At 35.7% G+C, this 17,874-nt stretch overlaps 1 protein-coding gene across 18 annotated transcripts in view; it reads right to left on the reverse strand.

Moving 5' to 3' along the window:
* Positions 1–17,874, reverse strand: part of LOC126892901 (MAP/microtubule affinity-regulating kinase 3-like) — a 592,659-nt gene that overhangs the window by 238,525 nt on the left and 336,260 nt on the right. For 16 of the 18 annotated variants that reach the window (XM_050662745.1, XM_050662739.1, XM_050662751.1 and 13 more), the window contains exon 1: positions 2,668–2,958. The exons of the other annotated variants lie outside the window; for them this stretch is intronic. The gene's annotated coding sequence lies outside the window, so the exon portion shown is untranslated. Of the gene's footprint in view, positions 1–2,667; positions 2,959–17,874 lie in introns of those variants that run through there. 18 annotated transcript variants of the gene reach the window in all.

Below are 17,874 nucleotides of genomic sequence, written 5' to 3' on the forward strand. Positions count from 1 at the left end.
TACAGCTCGCAAAGCCAGACTAATGAATCAACCAAAGAAAACGTCAAAAGAAAAATTAAAAAAAAACGTGAGACCAGAGGTACTACCAAATATTGTAGGATTCAAAATAGAAAAACGTGAAAAGAGCTAAAAAATAATAAAGCTCCATGACACGACGGTATATTTTCAGCGCCTTTGAAAACAAAACAGTAACAATCTCTTTACTAACAGAGCTATTCAATAGATGTCTCCATAGCAAAATCCCTAAAGAGTGGAACGAGAGTCTGGTAATAATCTTACACAAAAGGGGGGACAAATGTGACCTACAGAATTAGAGCCCTATATCGTTGCTCCGTCAGGTGTACAAACTGTTTATGAGAGTTATAGGTTGACTTACAAAATAGATGATTACCAACCGGTTGAACAGGCTGGCTTCCTTAAACGATATAGTACATCAGACCATCTGCTGACAATGAGAACATTGATACAGAAGGCATATAAATACCAATTACTCATATTTCTTGCTTTCGTAAACTATGAATAGGCATTTTACAGTATCGAGATGTGGGTCATATAACAAGATATAATAATTGTATAATAGATTCGAGATATATGCAACTAATACATACTATAAATATGAAAACGCCACTATGAAGTTCAACTAGATAAAAATACAAATCTCATCCCCAGTAAGAGAGAAGTACGACAAGGCGCAGTGACATCGCCAATGCTGTTTAATCTAGCCCTAGAAGACGTCCTCAAAACTACAAATCGTTCAACATGAGGCATCAACTATAATGGCAACAAGTTAAACCCCCTCAGATTTGCTGACGACATCGTCATTAGAGCGAGCTTATTCGAGGAGCTACAAACTATGATGGAGAAACTACAAACTATGATGGAGGAACACACAAACGGCTCCCAATATGTAGGTCTAAAAATGAATATGACAAAAACAGAGTCAACATATATGACTCCAGACGTATAAATGACAATGAGATAGAACAAATCTAAGAGAACCAAACTGCAGAAATCACTAGAAGAGCTGCAGTACTAACATGGAAAAGATGTGAAAAACTCAGTTGTATACTTAACCCATTTTAGCCCAGCGTTGCCATATGGCAATGCGAATCGGGTGTCTATAAAAATATTCCTAGTGTATTACAAACTTTCTCTTTTATAACACAGGTGATGCTGTTCGTCAGTAAGACTGGCTTAACACGTGTTTTCTACTCTTGTTGTTTTTTGTGAATTTACACGTGCGTTGGCAAGAGACGTTTGTAAACAGCGAATTTTTGTGGTTACGTTCAAAATGGAAATTCAATTCAAGTAAGTAATATTATTTGGTTACGTTATAATTTTTTCGCGTAATTTCATAATAAATATCAAGTAAACAGATGAAACTTATGTTGAAACCGCTGTTGCCATATGGCAACGCTAGGTCAATACGCTACTATTTAATTATTTCTATATTTATTTTTTCAGACGGGGCTGCATATGAAGATGATTTAGATGTGGATCAGATGCACGTAGAACTTCCTGAGCCTAATATTCAAATAGACGAACAATCGGGAGGCGAAGAGGATAATTTCGATATAAATATATTACCAGGGAGGCAAGGCTCTGCAAATGCTGAAGTTGTATTAGAATTAGACAATAACCAAAGAATAGATGGTGATATTGGCATCGACAACATTGGGGTCAACAAAGAGGATGAATCATGTACTACGCCGCGTATTGAGTCAAAAAAAACTTTCCTTGGATATTTGTATAATAGTGGAATTGGTCAGTATAATAGTAGAATGGGTGGGACTGACCTAATGGACGGAGATGTCAGTCGATATAGGATTGCAAAACGTTTGAAGAAATCGGTCACCTATGTTCAACAATGGACGATAGAATGCTAAGAAGAAGAAAATTAGAAATTGAAGTGAATATCTAAAGTTCCGAATGAAAGGAATTGGCTAAAGTATGAAGACAATAAGAAACAACTAATGGAGAGTTTGGAAACAGCTAATTCTGCTGTTAGGTAGTGTTCTGACAATCGGCAAGAAAATCTAAAATCCAGAAGGTTTAAACAAATAAAACCATATCACCATATGCCAACATCAAACCTACTCTTGGAACACTTACAATTTGAAGATTTGCGAAAAAACAAAAGATCAAGGGACAATATATCTGTCATAATTATAATCTAAATACAGATAAACATTGAAATATATCATAATGCTGGTTCATTTGATATTTCAAAGGTGCATATCAAACATGCCAATCTAGAGACACTTCTGGGTAGTAGTTACTCATGTTCTTATCTTTTCTTTATCTATTTTCTCTCTAGGTCGTGAATGTTTCATGGGAATTTTTAGCAAGATTGGAACAATTATCGCAAAGTGACATGATCTAGTTTTGCTTCTATCAAGATTGTAGATATTATAAAAATTAAACGAAATATTGAATGGTCTTACTGAATTTTGATAAAAAATGGTTTATTGGGCAGTAAACACCCATTATTTCATCTATAACATTCCGAAGCTGTACCAGTTGGTCTAAAATGCACATTTACATGCACATCTAACGACTTTCACTACAAACACATTTTCATAAAACCGATGACGTAACTGACACACATGTAGGACGACACATCTAACTTTTTTCTTATCCCCGATATGAAAATTTCACGCTCTTTACCTGCCGTCAGCCGACCAGCGATCCCGTCCACATCGACCACGAAACTGTTCATTTTCGAAACATGTAATAATTTTCCTTGAAAAAGATTACAATTGATCCGATTGCGCAATGATTATTTATCACATACCAGTGCTGGAGTCGAAATAATCGAGGAAACAATGAAGATATTAAAAATGCAATCTTTCTACCGCTGTTCGTTATCACTTGCGCGCGACTGCGCAGACCGAAACGCTCTCACCGTGTGTTTTTTTAGTAGATATCTAATACTAATAGAATAAAAAGTATATCGACGATATTTTTTAGATAATCAGTTGGGAGTTTGTCGACAGTCCTTTTATGAAATGAATTAATGCGAGGTAGTTCCAAGGTTGTTGCTAGATTGCGAACTCTCGGTTATAGACCGAGAAATCAGTACCAAAACGTTGAAATACTATACTCAATAAAATCACTCAATAAAATCAACAAGTAATGAGAAATCAGGTAATGATAAAAATATCTTTCAAGATTCAAAAACAATAAAGTGTTTTTAAATTCATATACAAAAAGTAAGTGTGACGTCGCACAGCCAACTTTTGAGGTTAGGTCCATCTGTCTGTCACTCTCTCTCACTCTCACTGTCTCGCTCGCGCCATCACTCTCCCGCTCGCACTCTCTTTGTCTCGCTCGCTCTTTCCCCTCTCTTATTCGCACACTCTATGTCTCGCTTGCGCTCTCTCTGTATCGCTTGCGCTTTATTAGTCTCAACGCACGCGTTTTCTCTGTCGCGCATGGCCTTTCCCTATATCGCTCATGCACTTTCTGACTCGCATGGGCTCTCTCTGTATCGCTCGCGCTTCCACTGTCTCGCTCGTGCTCTCTCTGTCTCGCTATCACTATCTAGCTCGCTCGCTCTCTCTCTAAAGCTCATTCTCTACCTCGGTTGTCGTTCACTTGCTCTGTCTCGTTTTCTGTCTCGCTCACTCGCTCTCTGTCTCCCAATCCTTCGCTCTCCCGCTCTATCTCTATCTCTCGCTCATCCTCTCACTGGCATAACGACATACATGTAGGATACATTTAACTTTTTTCTTATCGCCGATATGAAAATTTTACGCTCATTACCAGCGGCAAGCTGCGCAGCGTTCGCGTTCATATCGACCACGAAACTGTTCATTTTCGAAACATGTAATAATTTTCCTTGAAAAAGATTTCAATTGATCCGATTGCGCAATGATTATTTATCACATACCAGTGCTGGAGTCGGAATAATCGAGGAAACAATGAAGATATTAAAAGTGCAATATTTCTAACGCTGTTCACATAATTTGAAGTCAAGGTTTCCTTCAGCATATTCAAAAATTGGGCAAAACATCCTTTAAACCTCTAAAAACACATTTTTCACGGTTTTTAAGGGTTTTGCGGGATTAATCATATTTTTTGAGATGCATACAACCTGAATCAATGCGTCTCCGATTTATATTAAAGAAATATACGTTTAGTACATGTTTATACGAAAAATCAGGCTTTTAAGGGCTATTCAGAGGTTTTTACTGGATTGACCCAACTTTTTTAGCTTTAAAATTCACCTTTTTACAAAAAATATTAGAAAATTCCAAAAAAAACATCCAAAACACTTGAAAAAATAGGTTTTTAAATATGTTTCAAAAAATCTATAGCTTTTCTAAATATTGGAAATACATCGTCTCATGTTTTATTTTATATAATTTTTGAAAACATGATGTCTAATGATGTAGAAAGGTAAAAAAAAAGTTGGGTAAATATAGTAAAAAACCCCCAGAATGGCCCTCAAAAACCTGATTTTTTGTATAAACATAAATAGGGTCACCTAGGGTTAGTGTGACAGCAGTTTTAGTATGACAACGTTAAATACTAATTTATATTGTACTTTTATATTACATATGATGTTATATTACACTTCTATTGCATTTCAACAGATTATTTAAAAAAAATGTTTCAGCCCCTTCTGTTTTTTGGATTAAAATCATAATATTTACTTAAATATGTATTGTAATTCGAATTTGAAATTCTGATATATTAGTCCAAATTTTGAATTTTTTCAAAATTATTTGTATTTAATTATGATTTTTTTCTGCATGGCATTTCATCACTTATTTTAAACGTTTAAACTTATTTTGAAGAACTAATTGTCTTTATCTATTATTTTTTTAGGCATGTCACAGTAACCGCACAGATTTTCACACTGTGGGGTTTCTGTGACAATGAAACATGAGTATAGTGTGACATGTGACACTATCACCACTTACTACCTTAGTTTGATCAGGTTATGGTTGACAGTAACTTGCAACCGTTCATCAGAAGAGCAAGGGATCGCTGGTTCATCATCTATCACTCTATTAAAAGAGCATCAAATCACTGGCCAATCCTCCAGTCCATTGCAAGGATGTCAAATAGGAAAGTATTTGGGCATATGCTTCTGGAAAAGATAGTTCCAACTAGCGTAAAAAAGAAAGTTAAATGAAGAATTTATACTGCAGAAATAATAACAAAAGAAGAATACATCAGTTCTTTAAACACAAGAAGGCCGAGTCCATTAAAGGAAAACAGAAAACCTGTCCAAAAACAATCAAGAAAAAGTCAAACAAAGATGAATCTGATAGTGATGAGGAGATAGAAGATATGTCTTTAGGGGAAAGTGACGAAGCAGAAGAGGAATTCTTAGAGAAAACTGCGGTACTAAAACCTGTAAACGAGGAAGATATTAAACAAGGCTCTTTTATAGTTGCAACTTTCATGGGTGGAAAGCGTGGTAGAACTGCTTTTAGGTATGTGTGTGTAATTGAAAACTTTGATGACACTAAATATGAAATAGAAGTGGTAGGATTAAGAAGTGTTGATAAGGATAAAAAAGAGTTTTGTTGTTAATGAAAAAGACTGTTTATTTATTAGAATGTCTCAGATTATAGGAATATTGATGTATCCGATATTATCCCGTAATGGTGAAAGAATTCGGTATACTTTTAAGGGAAAGGTTGCAGTCTTTGAATGTTAGATGTTACTGAATTTGTAAAATAAGAAAAGATTCTCAATAAAATACCTACGTTTACTAAAAAAATTGGTGTTCTAAATACGAAATTTCACATTTTTTTTCTAAAATTGTCGAATTTTTAAATGCCAAAAATTATTACAATATTTTTGTAATGTCTTTCTTTGTCACACCAAGGTACACTCAATCCTAGGTGCTTCTAAATGACAAAAAAGCTAGTTGTCACACTATCCTTAATCCTAGTCACAGTAACCCCACATTGAAGGGATAGTGTGACACCTTACCCTCTTAAATAAAACATAATGTAGAAGGAATTTTAAAAATGCAACATGCCTATTCACTGTGCAATGATTGTGACAATTAACCAGAACGTCTTCGTTAAAAATCTGAAACCGTTTAGTTAGAAACAAATATATATTTTTTATTTTAAAATCAAATTTGCATATTTTTACGTCACACTAACCCCAGGTGACCCTATATTAAACGTATATTTTTTAAATATAAATTGGAGACGTATTGATTCAGGTTGTATAGGTCTCAAAAACTATGATTAATCCCAAAAAACTCTTAAAATCCTTGAAAAAATTTTTTTAGAGGTTTAAAGGTGTTTTGTTAACCTATAAACTAACACTGTGTAACTTACAAATTCCCACAGAAACGCGTGCTGCACTAGGTGTACAACAAAACATAAAAGAAAGGCAGAAACAAACTAAATATCACTCTCAGTCAAACGAAAAAAATAATTTGCTAGAGCAAATTAAATACTATTCTTATTAACTTAACTAATTATTTAGATCTTTTTTAGATATTCTTTCCTGGTCTATAAATAATGAGTAGGCCGTAATTTTCACAGGTAATCGACCATCTCTACCATTCGAACGTACCGCCACAGAAGCACCGCCTGTCATTTTTATACTGGGTCATGGCTCGGATCGGTTACCACCGAAAACGCCCCCGTTCCGCGAAAAAAGTGATTCACGTCCCCCGTACGCTACCCGATAAGAGAAGGGAGATTGGGAAATGGAGAGAGATGGTGGAGCTTGTGATGATTGTCACAAGATTAATTCAAACAAACGTTGCACATGTTGTGGCGTTGAGTATCTAGCCACAATATTTTATTATCAGGAGCGTAGTAACCCCATATTCGACGCTTTGAAGCGCACTTCACCCATAGATATAATAACCTGTAGATTAGGCTAGCTATGGGCCGCTCTGTGCATCGAGGTGTAACGCCGATATCAAGGACGCCATTGTGGTCGGTATTCATTTGAGTGGTCTAGTCATCTTTGTCCGTCATAATATGAGCGGTATCGCTTAGTAAAAAGAGATGGAGAGACCACCGATCGACTGCCGCGCGTTTCGCTTTTTTGCTCAGTATGCCTTGTCTACGGTTAACATGCCTCTGACTTCACCAGTTTACTAATTTAAACGTAGGCAGAGAGAGATAGAAAAATATAATATGTAGTGAAAAGGAAAGAGAACATGGTTCACACCCCAAAGTTCTGTAAAATTAATAAATATTTACTTTTATGAAAAATCAGTCCGACCACCATCTCCCCAAGAATATCAATGTAAATACACCAGTACATCAATGTGTACATCAATGTACAGTGTGGGCGGTAGAAATTTTATTAAGTTGGTTATTACATACAATAACAAAAATCCAACACAACGTAGTTAGCCCACTACACAGACCGTAATATTTCCACGGCACTAATCTATCAGCTCCCCAGCTGTCGAAAAGGGGACACTTTAGTACCTGTATGTTAAATTTCTTTGAACCGTGTCATTTTACCAACAATTCACGGGGAAAAGCGACGCTCCACAGGACAATAAAAATAGGGTACAGAGGCCATAAATTAGGGTTCGGTATTAGCTTAAGGATCATAAATAACAAATTTTAAGAGAAATTTCCATTGAATCTATTTCACGTTGCGTTGAATTCCGTCTTCAGTTTTTATCTTTTTTTGTCACATTTTCTATTTCACTCCGGAAATCGTTATCAAAAAATTAGAGAAATTTGTTGAAAAAAGGTGTGTATAATCGCCAGTTGTTGTTATTGAGGTTATATTATATCATAGTCAACAAAAAATATTGTGGTTTTGATTTGAAACACTGCCTATAAGGTTGGTTGGAAAAGTTTATAGGGTGGATTTTTTATGCCCTATTAGACAAGGCGAAAACGATGGGTTCGTTGGGAAAAATATTTCCATGAGATTTTTTTGCATAATCACATTCGTGAGACACCCCAGAATAAGGTTCCAGAAGTCGCCCACGCAAAAAGTGGTCCAAATTTTTTTTAATCAAATTGCAAAAATCAATATTTTTGGGCAGGACAATTTTTTTTTAGGTTTCTTGGACCATTCTGGACAAAAAAGGTCTGTTATATTTTAATAACTCGGGTTAATAACTCGGTTAAAAGTTATTATTATGAAAGTCAGAAAGTGACTAAATGAAAGTTTAAAGCCCCCGCTACATGGTCCTGAAGAAATCTGTGTCATTAATATTACTTAGCTGTTATTTTTAATTAATAACAATGAGCGGTTAGATCGTATTGACGCGGCTGTAAATGTGAGTGCGAGTAAGATGCTCAAGTGGACTGCCGGCATTGCATCTCTCTCGCACTCCTGACCTATTGTTGTGAAACCTGGGTAATGACGAAAAGGGATGAAGCCCAACAGGACATTCGAGAGAAAGATACTGAGAAAAGTATATGGCCCGGTGCAAGAGGAAGACGGCACATGGAGAATCAGGAGAAACGACGAGATTAATGAACTGAATGAAGGGTATGATATTGTAAGATTTGTGAAAAGTCAAAGACTGTCATGGCTGGGACATGTTCAGCGACAAGAAGATATGAAAACGACAAAGAAAATATTAAAGTGGAAGCCGGTAAGAAGGCGAAAGAAAGGAAGGTCCAGGATGAGATGGTTGGATGACGTGGAAGAAGACCTGAAAACCATGAATATAAGACAATGGAGAAGGACACAAGAGAGATCTGAATGGAAATACATTGCCAGACAGGCAAAGACCCATCCAGGGTTCCAAAAGAAGAAGAAGAAGAAGAAGAAGGAAAATATAACAAACAAATATAACAAAATTGTCTTTCACAAACAATACAAAAAATTTGTAAATTGTGTTTTTATGTATTGTGTGTTGCATAAGTATAGTGTATGATAGGGTACCCCGTCAAAATAGCCCCGTCAAAAAAGCTCCGACAAAATAGCCCCGACACAAAATAGCTCCGACAAAATAGCCAGCGGACAAAATAGCCGCGGAATAATAGCCCGTCGACAAAATAGCCCCGACAAAATAGCCCCGAAAAAAAAAGCTCCCTTCAGAATTCATCATGAAATAATTCCTTAAAAATACATTTTTTCGGAAATGGTAATTATCCTCTATTCAGATGTTTATCTTAACCACATTAAATAAAAATTGTCTTTTCAGAAAACTCGAGTCCTGTCTTTCCTGCCTCTTGGAAGTTTGAAAATTTAAGTTAAGCGAAAATCAATGTTAATTTATGATATAAACATTTTTTTCTGTTTTCGAGCAACAGTAAAATGCATTTTAAATTAAATAAATTAAATACATTCTTCCTTTTTGTCAAATAATTTAAATTAAAAAAAAGTTTTTGGACACCTTGTATAAATAATTATGTAATTGGACAAGAGACTAAGTTTTCACTCTAATGGCATATAACATATCCCACCAGAATGAAAACAATGGGAACCTTCTCTGGTTACACCTCCGAGTCTTCTACAATTTGCAAGCCATACGGATGCTGAGACTAAGGAAGATGAGGGAATTCTACAATTTACAATTCACGTCCCATCTGCTCAGCGCGGTAAAGTTCCAACGAGACTGGTTCCCTTCATACTCCACACAGAGTAAATGTAAATCAAAAATGAATAACCATTTTCAATTTCGTTGCAAAACGAAAATACAGCCGAACCATATTCCAGTCCAATCAGAGAGTGCTGCAAGCACCTCTACCGGTTTCGAAACTTATTAGTCTCTCATCAGGAGGCACATATGCTGCTCTCCCTGATGATTTACATTTACTCTGTGTGGAGTATGAAGGGAACCAGTCTCGTTGGAACTTTACCGCGCTGAGCAGATGGGACGTGAATTGTAAATTGTAGAATTCCCTCATCTTCCTTAGTCTCAGCATCCGTATGGTTTGCAAATTGTAGAAGCCTCGGAGGTGTAACCAGAGAAGGTTCCCATTGTTTTCATTCTGGTGGGATATGCTATATGCCATTAGAGTGAAAACTTAGTCTTTTGCTAGCAGTTGCCGCTAGGGCATCTATGCCATTTCGTTCGTTGCAATTCGGGACTGCACGCTGGGGTATGTTTTGGTTGGATCAGGGAGAGCAGCATATGTGCCTCCTGATGAGAGACTAATAAGTTTCGAAACCGGTAGAGGTGCTTGCAGCACTCTCTGATTGGACTGGAATATGGTTCGGCTGTATTTTCGTTTTGCAACGAAATTGAAAATGAATTATGTAATTGTTTATAAGAGGCTGTTTTAGGCGGGGCTGTTTTGACCGGGGCTATTTTGTGTGCGATCTATTTTGTCGGGGCTATTTTGGTTGCGGGCTATTTTGTCGAGGCTATTTTGTGTTCGGGCTATTTTGACGGGGTTTTTTTGACGGGGCTTTTTTGACGGGGCTTTTTTGACGGGGCTTTTTTGACGGGGCTGTTTTGTCCGGGCTATTTTGACGGGTCACGGTATGATAGATATGTGCTTCACATTTTTCTATCCTCTATTGTTGGTATGTTTTTGTTATTCACTTTTTCTTTAAGTATTGGCAACTGAAGTTGCTGCATTCTACTGATAGATTTACTACACACTATTCTTCATTTAGTAAGATAACGGCTGCTTCTTTGATTTTTCTCTTTTTCATGATTGTTTCCTTCATGAAGATGCATTAATAATCAAGAGGGAAACGAAGGAAAAGGTATAGGATTAGGAAGAAGACCACAGATGAGATGATATTGGTAGATGACATCAGACAAAAAACCGGAACAAACTGGAAGTATATTGCTCAGGATATAAAAATTCATAGTTTTTAAATAATTATTTGTATCTAAAAATTCGTAGTTTTTAAATAATTATTTCGTTATAAAACGAAACAAGAGCCGTCTTAATTTTGGTTAGTTCAGAGAGCGCCAAAAGAACTCTGATCGGTTTCAATCCTTATTAGATTCCCAGAGAGAATCAAATATGCACTCTCTGAGGAAACATTCTAATAAGGATTGAAACCGATCAAAGTGCCTTTGGCGCTCTCTGAACTAACCCCAAAAATAAAACGGCCCTTAACTCGATGGTAGCTTGAAAAAGCAATAAAAAAACAATAATTTTAAGAAAAATAAACTAGAACTACTAAATAATCAATTATAAACACACTTTAAAAATGAGGAAGAAATAACAAAACAAAACCTACACACCTAACAACTCTAGGTTCCAGTACTGCAACTGCTTCTAAAGGGTCGTTTAAACACAGCGATAAATCAAACAACTTATCAAGGTCAATCGAGTTGTTGCAACTTATCATTGTGTCTAAACGGTGCATCGCACAACTTATCAAAGTTGGAGTTGGGTTGAAGGTGGTATCGCATTGAATCGCAGCGTCTAAACAGCGTTTCAACTTGTCATCACAACTAGTTGCTGTGACTTATCGTTGCGTTTAAACGACGCTTAATAAGAAATTTGCAGAATATTTTCACTGAATGTTTTGTGTGTGGTAAGAAGTTGGTTCGAAGTGTACAAAACTGATAGAGCCGCCTCTGTATTAAAAAATTGTTTAAACTCTTAATTTTAAAATGTGGTCAAGGTAAATACAGAAGAAATCTTCAAGTAAACCTTTTTAACAAATTATATTATGCCTACCACCACACAATTGGTGAAGTAAGTTTATTAGTCCAATAAAACTGGTTCTTGAATCATCCCAATATATCTTGCATGAGACGCCTCTGGTTTGCCAAATACGGAAACCAGTCTTGGGAAAATTACTGTGGGCGGTATTAAAACTCTCTAATTACAATATTCTATCCTTCAGGGATTCTGGTGCATTAGTGTTAACATCTCCCATGCGAAAATGATAGTGTGACATTGTCCAATATTAGTTATGCCTATTATCGCGAAGCGCTAACGCTACATAGTCAACATGGGAATTAATGATGATTCCAGGTGTATCTATTACAATAATGTATAAATGCTTAAGACACACGAAAGTAGTAGTCAGAATCAGAACAGGAAAGCATTAATGAAGAAGATTCTCAGATAAATTTTGCGACTAATCATAATGATTGTGACGTGGCTGTATTTCATTTTCTTCTTCTTCTAAGGGTCGATTTATCATACCTGCGGTAATCTATGTTTCAGTTGAACCCAGGTTCACCATTGAACTTCGGTTTTGTTTGGAATGCATTTCTCATTGCACGTTTATGTCAGTGCACGTTGTACAACTTTCGAGAAATGCCAATAGATGGCAAAAGGTAAAAAACTGTCGCCATTTTGAACTACCTTTTTTATGCTGTTTTTGAATAAAGTTAAATTTAAGTATTTATAGTCAAATAGTCATTTTAATAATTATAAATAAATGTTATAAAAACAAGAATAATGTTATCTTTTATCGTTAGGCTAAATATAATAAAATAGGTTATATTTATATTATGACAGCGTTTCGTGTTAATACAACGCATGCGTAATCCATGAAATCATCTGAACTGGGTTCAGAAATCTTTGAACGGCCGAATTCCAGCGTTCAAGCATCGTTCAAGTTTAAACTGCCATCGGTTGATCGTGAATTGAGAAAGACGATTTTGACTTTAAACTGACGTTCACTAAAAGTTCAGGTTAAACTGGAGTTGAACTCGATATGAGAAATTGGCCCTAAGGGTAAAAACATGCCGAAGATACATGGATGAGCGCGGCGTAGGTCGCGATCGCGGTCGAGGTTTACATCGATGACGGGCAGAACATACCGAAGACACTCCGTATCCTGTTTTGCCTTCGACATCGCTGTAAACCGCGATGCAAGGTCGCGAGGGTGAACGGGTGACACATCCTTGGTATGTTCGATCTCATAAGAAAATGAGGGTTTGTTTTGATATCGATGCAGCGACCGCGATGGCGACCTACACCGCGCTCATCCACCCGTGTTGAGCTGGCCCCCCCCACTTGCAAAAATCAAAAAACAAATAGCCCTGATTTATGAGCTATTTATGAGCTTTCATATTCCGCAAACTAAAAATTTTGAGCTCGTTCCACTGAGCAGGAATTTGATACCTTAGTGGGGGGGGGGGGCTGAGTCAGCCCCCCCACTACTTAAAAATAGGAATATTAAATCGGTGTTTGCGGCAGAATTACGAGCTATTTATGAGCTCTTGAAATTATATAGTTTCGATTTTTGAGCTTATCCCCTTCACCCCCAAACAACCCTTTAATTGATTTAACTTAAGAGGAAAATGCTGAGAAAACTTAAAATATATCGTATTGCGGATATAATTTCTATAGCTTATATACTCTAAGAATAAACTATTAAATCACGTGCATTTCGATTATTGAGCTACAACCCCTTCGCAAGAAAACCACCCTATATTCCCGGCTTAAGAGAAAGTTGTACTTAAAATGCATTAAATTAATTATTTGGCGACTACATATCATTTAATAATTTATAAGCTTCCAAATTACGCTCATTTAAATCAGTAAATTGCAATTTATTTTGTATAGTGCAGTCACTGAAAGTAAAAATCAACGATTACCTTCAATTTCGGTGAACCTTCATCGACTTTCACGAAAATTGGTCAGTGGTTAGAGGATACCTCAAGAAACAAAGGTGACATGGTACCACCTTGCACCTTTACCCTGAGGGTGGATACCGCCCCTTCTCGGGGGTGAAAATTATTTTATAAAAAATAACTGCACAAATCTATAAAAGAACAAATTATAAGCAAAATTTATCATATAAAGTTATTAAAATAAATCAATACTTTTTAAGTTATTAAAGATCAAAAATTTTAATTATTCGTGAAAAAAATGCATGTTTTGAAGCGGTTTTTCGTAAATCACTGAAAAACTGTAAGTTTTTACAAAAAAGTTAATAGTAGTTTTATTCGTTTAGCTTATATTCTAACAATAAACTCTTAAATCACGCGCCTTTTGATTATTGAACTACAACCCCTTCGCAAGAAAACCATCCCATATTCCCGGCTTAAGAGAGAGTTGTACTTAAAATAATTTAAATAAATTATTTGGCGACTAGATATCGTTTAATAATTTATGAGCTCGCAAAATATACGCATCTCAATTATTAAATTGCGATTTTCTTTCTATAGTGCAGTCACTGAAGGTAAAAATCAACTATGACCTTCGATTTCGGTAAATCTCCATTAATTTTCACGAAAATTGGTGAGCGGATTTTGATGCTATCAACTTTTTCTGGAGCTAATTTTTGATAGGTACTTCTAAGTACTTTGACAAGTATTTAGTACCTAAGTGTTATAAAATGCATCTCTTCCGCGTTATTTAAGCTTGAATCCTTAGATTTGAACAGTCGCAGAAAAAAATATACATTTAATTACCAATAACTTACTTTAAATTAACATTAAAGGGTTTTTCAAGTAAGCAATTTATTATATTTTTTATTAGCTTCAATTTTAGTGATGAACACTTTTTTGTAAAAACTTACAGTTTTTGAGTTATTTATGAAAAATCGCTTTAAAGCATGCAATTTCTTTCACAAAAATTAAAATATTTGATCTTTAATAACTCAAAAAGTGTTGATTTATTATTTTAATCGCATTATATAACAAATTTTGCTTACAATTTGTCCCTCTCTCGATTTGTGGGGTTATTTTTAATAAAGTAATTTTCACCCCCGAGAAGGGGTGACATATACCCCAGGTTAAAACCCCAAGTTGTTATTGGTAATCGTGAAAATGAATGAAGATTTAACGAAATCGAAGGTAATAGTTGATTTTTACCTTCAGTGACTGCACTATAGAAAGAAAATGGCAATTCAATAATTGAGATGCGTAATTTTGCAAGCTCATAAATTATTAAATGAGATGTAGTCGCCAAATAATTATTTTAAATTATTTTAAGTACATCTCTCTCTTAAGCCGGGAATATGGGATGGTTTTCTTGCGAAGGGGTTGTAGCTCTATAATCGAAAGGCGCGTGATTTAAGAGTTTATTCTTAGAATATAAGCTATACGAATTAAACTACTATTATCTTTTTTGTAAAAACTTACAGTTTTTCAGTGATTTACGAAAAACCGCTTCATAACATGCATTTTTTTCACGAATAATTAAAATCTTTGATTTTTAATAACTTAAAAAGTATTGACTTATTTTATTAACTTTATATAATAAATTTTGCTTTTAATTTGTTCTTTTATTGATTTGTGCAGTTATTTTTAATAAAATAATTTTCACCCACGAGAAGGGGCGGTATCCACCCTCAGGGTAAAGGCGCAATGTGTTACCATGTCACCTTTGTTTCTTAACGTATCCTCTAACCACTGACCAATTTTCGTGAAAATCGATGAAGGTTCACCGAAATTGAAGACAATCGTTGATTTTTACCTTCAGTGACTGCACTATACACAATAAATTGCAATTTACTGATCTAAATGCGCGTAATTTGGAAGCTTATAAATTATTCAATGATATGTAGTCGCCAAATAATAGTTTAATGCATTTTAAGTACAACTTTCTCTTAAGCCGGAAAGATAGGGTGGTTTTCTTGCGAAGGGGTTGTAGCTCAATAATCGAAATGCACGTGATTTAATAGTTTATTCTTAGAGTATATAAGCTATAGAAATTATATCCGCAATACGATATATTTTAAGTTTTCTCAGCATTTTCCTCTTAAGTTAAATCAATTAAAGGGTTGTTTGGGGGTGAAGGGGATGAGCTCAAAAATCGCAACTATATAATTTCAAGAGCTCATAAATAGCTCGTAATTCTGCCGCAAACACCGATTCAATATTCCTATTTTTAAGTCTCAGCCCCCCCCACTAAGGTATCAAATTCCTGCTCAGTGGAACGAGTTCAAAATTTTTAGTTTGCGGAATATGAGAGCTCATAAATAGCTCATAAATCAGGGCTATTTGTTTTTTGATTTTTGCAAGTGGGGGGGCCAGCTCAACACGGGTCGCTCATCCATGTATCTTCGGCATGTTTTTACCCTTAGCCTTCTATCGTCCACGTTTGGACATAGGCCTCTCCCAACTCCTTCCATCTGTCTCTATCTTGAGTAACATATTTCCAATTTGTTCCGGCTACTCTTTTAATATCATCAACCCACCTCATCTCTGGTCTTGCTCTCGGTCGTTTATTTTGGTAAGGTCTCTAATGTTGTATTGTTGCATTCCAACGTTGGTCTTTTTGTCTAGCAGTGTAACCTACGAAGCTCCATTTAAGTTTGGCAACTATTGTTGTTATGTCCTCGACTTTTGTTTTTGATCTTACCCAGTCGTTGTAACATTGCTCTTTCTGTTGTGACTAGTTTATTCATATTTCCCTTGGTTAGGGTCCAGGTTTGACATCCATATGTCATTGTAGGAAGGATGCACTGGTTGAACACTTTGCTCCTCAAGTATCCTCAAGTTCTTAAGTATCCAACTAAGTTTTCCAAATCCTGCCCATGCTAGTCTTGCTCTCCTAGTAATTTCCGCACTTTGGTTCTCTTTGTCAAGTTTCAGGATTTGGCCTAGGTAGATATATTCCTGGACTTTTTCTATCTTACTGCTATTTATATACAGTGCTAGTCAAAAGTCCGTACCCCCCTCTTATCTTTTGAACGGTTATACCTATAATAGTGAAATTTGGAGGGAGGAAATAAACGGACATAAGCTTCTTAACTAGTCATGACAGGCGACGTAATAGTGACAGATGACTTTACAGCGCCAGTGTGACAGATAATTTTAAATGAGATCTTATGGCAAGTAATACCTCGTTTGAAAGATATTCAAAATTCCTATTCAGTCATACTAATTTTTTTTTAATATAAATTGATTTTGATTTTGGTGAATAAATGAAATAAATATAAAATTGTAGTTTCGCATTTAATTAATAAAAATTAAAATGTCCGCCTATGGTTTTTTTGTCAAAAAAGTTCACGTTTTTCAGTTCTCTAATAGTTTTTACGTCAACGTCAACCCTTTTGACAAGTAATCATAGGCGGAGGTTTGAATTTATATTAATTAAATGCGAAACTACAATTTTATATTATTTCATTTATTCATCAAAATTAGCTTAAACTCAAACAAAATTAGTATGACTGAATAGGTATTTTCAATACCTTTCAGACGAGGTATCACTTGCCATAAGGTCCCATTTAAAAGTATCCGCCATATCCGATGCAACGTCATCTGTCACTATTACGTCACCTGTCATGACTAGTTAAGACGTCTACATCCGTTTATTTCCTTTCTCCAAATTTCACTATTATAAGTATAACCGTTCAACAGATACGAGGGGGGTACGGACTTTTGACTAGCACTGTATATACTTTTTATATATAATTTGTATATACTGGCACATTATATTATGTTACACTCACACAACTTTCTTTTTCGATCTTTTTTATATTATTCATCGTCAGTGATACTGCCTTCTAGTTGAGATTTGATCTTCCCTTGTCTAGTTTGCCATTTATTCCTGTCCTAGTCAGTATCCTAGTCTACACCATCCCTCCATATCAGCCTTGACTTACTCCTATTTTGCACTAAAGTCGTTAACAGGATTCGTCTGGGAGGATAGGAAGACAGGTATTCTGTCTCGCTTTCATCTCGAACGGTCGTCCATGATAGTTGGGTCAGTGGGTAGCACCATAATTCTTAATCTGACGATATACTATCTCTCCGTCGCATTCGTGGACGTCATAAGGGCCTTCTTCCTGTGGAGGCTTTCTTCCAGATTAACTTGACAAGGCGGTTATTAGGGGTATAGGGACCGGGCCAGCTTATCTTAGGCGTTGGGATTTAATCTCTTGGACTACGTCGCTAGCCCTATACTGTTTATACTGTTTATGACGGAACTTACAAGAAAAAGATGAACCAACGAATGACTAGATTAAAGAACTTTCAGTGAATCTATTCTGCATATTTCTCGCGAGAATCTTTATTCAAATCAATCAGATACAGTACTTGATACCTAATTGTTATTAATTAAAGAGTTATTAGGTGTCAAG

This window comes from Diabrotica virgifera, chromosome 9 (assembly GCF_917563875.1).
Source record: "Diabrotica virgifera virgifera chromosome 9, PGI_DIABVI_V3a".
In the NCBI taxonomy this organism is placed as follows: domain Eukaryota; kingdom Metazoa; phylum Arthropoda; class Insecta; order Coleoptera; family Chrysomelidae; genus Diabrotica; species Diabrotica virgifera.